The sequence below is a fragment of the Canis lupus genome, chromosome 9 (assembly GCF_048164855.1).
Source record: "Canis lupus baileyi chromosome 9, mCanLup2.hap1, whole genome shotgun sequence".
In the NCBI taxonomy this organism is placed as follows: Eukaryota; Metazoa; Chordata; class Mammalia; order Carnivora; family Canidae; genus Canis; species Canis lupus.
This window is the reverse complement of record NC_132846.1, coordinates 21933496-21937522: the sequence shown is the minus strand read 5'-3', so window position 1 is coordinate 21937522 and position 4027 is coordinate 21933496. Positions and strand designations below refer to the sequence as shown.

At 35.3% G+C, this 4027-nt stretch overlaps 1 pseudogene; it reads right to left on the bottom strand.

Moving 5' to 3' along the window:
- Positions 1–1151: 1151 nt before the first annotated feature.
- On the bottom strand, positions 1152–2946 carry LOC140639381 (protein cereblon pseudogene; annotated as a pseudogene).
- Positions 2947–4027: the final 1081 nt, after the last annotated feature.

The window sequence follows — 4027 nt, the reverse complement described above, 5'->3', positions numbered from 1 at the left end:
ATATCTATAGAACTAATGTAATACTTATTTGTTTTTAATGAAAAGTGAAGTTATTCTACTTTTAAGATTTTGTTTATTTATTTGAGAGAGAGAGAGACAAGAAATAGCAAGAGGGAGCACAAGCAGGGAGGAGAGGGAGAACCAGGATCCCTGTGAACAGGGAGCCCAGTATGGGGCTCAATTCTGGGACTCTGGTATCATGACCTGAGCTGAAGGTAGACACTCAAACAACTGAGGTACCCAGGTGCCCCAAGGTGAAGTTATTTTAATAACATCTACTTTTTTTTCATTTACCAGAAATACTAATTAAAAGACAGAAATGAAGTTAAATCAGAACCATCAATAGCCTATAATTATTAGTACACACCCTACTTAAAGTCAGATATACTCTTCTTATAAAAAAAAAATCAGCCTTTAAAATTTATTTAAAATATCTCCTAGGAAGAGCTTTTACAATCCATCCAAAATTCATTATGAAAATAATTGTTATCACATATAATGGCTTAAAATATGGATTTTATAATGAAAGTGCTGACATAGTCTTAACTGCAGTGTTACAAATGCGACACTATAAGAGGACAAACTGGGAATGAATTACAGTCACTTGCAGTTATATGCAAAAATCATTATGTATTTAAAATGTCAAAAGATGAATATATTTACTCACAGTTAAATGACACTACAGATTGACTTATTTATTATAGTTGTCTCTATCTCCAAAACACATTCATTTATTTGACAAACTGGAAGATGATCATTTATGTTATAATCACAACTTGTTAGTTCTGGTTTGTTGTTAATTATTTATTCCTGCAATTAGACATTTATAAATTGAATTGGCAATAATTACAGCTCTTTTGACATCACATTGGGAAAGCAAATCTTATATTATTATCACTTCATTATACAATATATGATGTAAAATGCTTCAGCTTTCAAAAAACTCTCAAATATATGTAAAGATCTTTAAAACTAGTATCAGTAGGAAGATTGGTACTTCCTACTTTTATATGAAGGATGACAATCTTTTACATCTCTCATTATCTTTGTAAATATATGTTAAAGCTCCTTGACACTGTATTTTATTTGTTTTTTTTTTGCATATTTTAACTCTTTGATATTTTGAAAATTTACAAATCAGTATGAGAGAAACTCAAGAAAATTAAACCCTTTCTTTGCCTCTTTCAAGAGGAACATGTACTTGGCACCCTAGCTTTGGGAACTTGTGCCCTTTAGAGGTTGGTTCCATGTATCAGGAGCAAATGATTAATCTTGCATTAGAGGAATTACAAATATGTTTTGTGCAGGAAACTATCTCCTCCATCTCAGAGAGGTCTCCCTGCCCTACCAGTGTCATTCTAGCAAGCCAGAGTATAATGGTACCAAGATGTTAAGGGTAGATATTCCTGAAAACCCAATTTTCTAGACTGCTTTTCATCCTTTTCAATACTATATTTTAGTTTAAATCTTCAAATTCCATTTGACTAAGAAACTGTAACCTGCCATGTAATGTTGCTTTTTACTTAGGTATGCATCAAAAGCAATAATTTCCGAAGCAGATCTGATTTTACAAGACCAACTTGATAAATAACTTTATCTCTATCATATTTGTTCATAAGCAAAGTATTACTTTGTCAGGGCTTATCTCATCTTCAGTGTCTGGGATTGTGGGCAACAAAGCAGATCGAGTCAAACCCCAAAATTTTTGAGGTGACGTGTCTTTTTTGGTGGCTGTAAATTTCTATCCAATATGGCTTGCACAGATCTTACACTGGGCGATAGTCCAAGCATACCCAGGAAACCAGCTGTGCTCTGTAGAAGGCTGGCCTATCAGATTCAAGTTGCAGGCTTTATACACAGTAAGTGTCTCATGCACGTATCCATGAGGATTCACATAAGCTGCTATCGGGCCATATAAGGATAAACTGAATATTTCATTTTTGGTTGTTATTTCTATTTCTTGAGATTGTTTACAGCAAAGAGACGTACATTTAATCATAATGTCTAGTTCACAGCGAAGTCGTTGGATGGCACTACCAATTTTAAGGAGCTGAATCCTTAATAAATCATCAATAGGAAGACAAGCAGCTACTCTGTAAGAAAAATCTATTGGATTTGAAGGAAGAGACTCATCTTTTAGATTTTCGTCCCATTCACGTAGCTGTTTCTTGATTCTATCCATTAAAGTTTCATCCTCATATAAGGAATACAGCCAGCGAGGCCATGAAGTCAAATTTGCACAATGAAACTTTCTCTTCTGGTATTTCTGCCAGCATTTATATGAATACTGGTCTTCCCATGAGATAGGCTTTGAAGGAAATATCTGGCATTTATTGAGGGATTCTAACTGAACTGCAGACACGGTTAAGGCAACACACATTCAGGGAGAATTTGCACTTTAGCTTGCTGGATTCCATATGACTGTGTTCTTAGTTCAAGGACTTTGAACCTTTGTCTTCCAACTGCTTTCACTCTCACTATCTCAATTCCGAAATCTTGTTCTTCTCGATAGGCATATATCTTTGCAGTTGTTCCAAACTGTGCTTCCCTCTCCTGTGTATTACTGTATGCAAGAACTGCAAAGGTTCTGTCTTTCTGAATTAAATTCCACACCATACTGACTTCCTGAGGACAAAAGAGCTGAAGAGGTAAGGTCTGCCCAAAAATCAGGATCATCATCACCTGTGGCAGGACTGGAATAACCTGACGGCTGTTGTTGCCATGCAAAGTCCTGCCATGAAATTCTTCCGTATCAGCGCCCAGATATGTATGTGATGTTGGCAGACTGGAGTCAAAATTTATGCCATTTGGTTTTTTGGCTTCTTAGCTATCCTGGTCTTCGACTTCCATTTCAATTTCATCTTCTTCCTCACTCTCTGCAGGTAGGAGCAGCAGGTGGTTGCCCATATTGTGGACAGCATCCTGCGGGTCTCTCTCGCCAGCCATGTATCACTATATTTTATTTGAATAACTGCTTAAAGCATCGATTTTTTTTACAAAATGCATGCTGATATTATTTGTTGTAGACTCAAATTCATAAGATGCATTTTTGTTTGAATTTTCCATACATATTTTATGATAAAAATATTGAATTTCTAATCATAAACACATGATGTGCTCATTTTCATTTTTTGGCGGTTACATATAAAAAGTCAAATATCTTAAGGGAAAATACATTATTAATAAAAGAGAGAAAAATAGGTAGATAAATCAGGTAGTATTCAGTAGAATTATAATGAATATATTCTAAGTGCATTTAGGGAATAAATTGTTGAGTTTTAATAAAATCAATCAAAATTTGATTTGTTAGTTTATGTTTTCTAAGGCATACATTTGTCTTAAGTGGTGCATTTAAAAACTAAAGCATTATCTGTTAAATATCTGGGAGGATAATGACAATATAATTAAAATGATTTAGCTTGAGAAACAGTAATGAAGAAAATATTCCCAAAAGTATTAGCATGATAAAAGAAACTTGAGGGTTAAATATTAGTCACAAAGCAACTGTGGGGAACTGTTATGTTCTTCAAAGGTGGAGGGAGAAACAGAATTAAAACTTTGGAAAGCTGAAGCTGGACTAGCTAGACTAGTGGATTTGAAGTGGATTTTATAATCCAAATAATCCTATAAAGTGGAAATATATTATTTCAGACTAAGACATACAGAAGTTTAATGATTTGCTCTGGTTACACTACTCAGAATTTTTTTTAATTTTTATTTATTTATGATAGTCACACAGAGAGAGAGAGAGAGAGAGAGAGAGAGAGAGAGAGAGAGAGAGGCAGAGACATAGGCAAAGGGAGAAGCAGGCTCCATGCACCGGGAGCCCGACGTGGGATTTGATCCCCGGTCTCCAGGATCGTGCCCTGGGCCAAAGGCAGGCACCAAACCGCTGCGCCACCCAGGGATCCCTACTCAGAATTTTATAGAAGAAAAATTTGAACCTAGATTATCTGACTTGTAGAAACTTGCTTTATTGACAGTAAAACCTACCTATACAGCTATATCTGATGGGAGGAGATGGAAG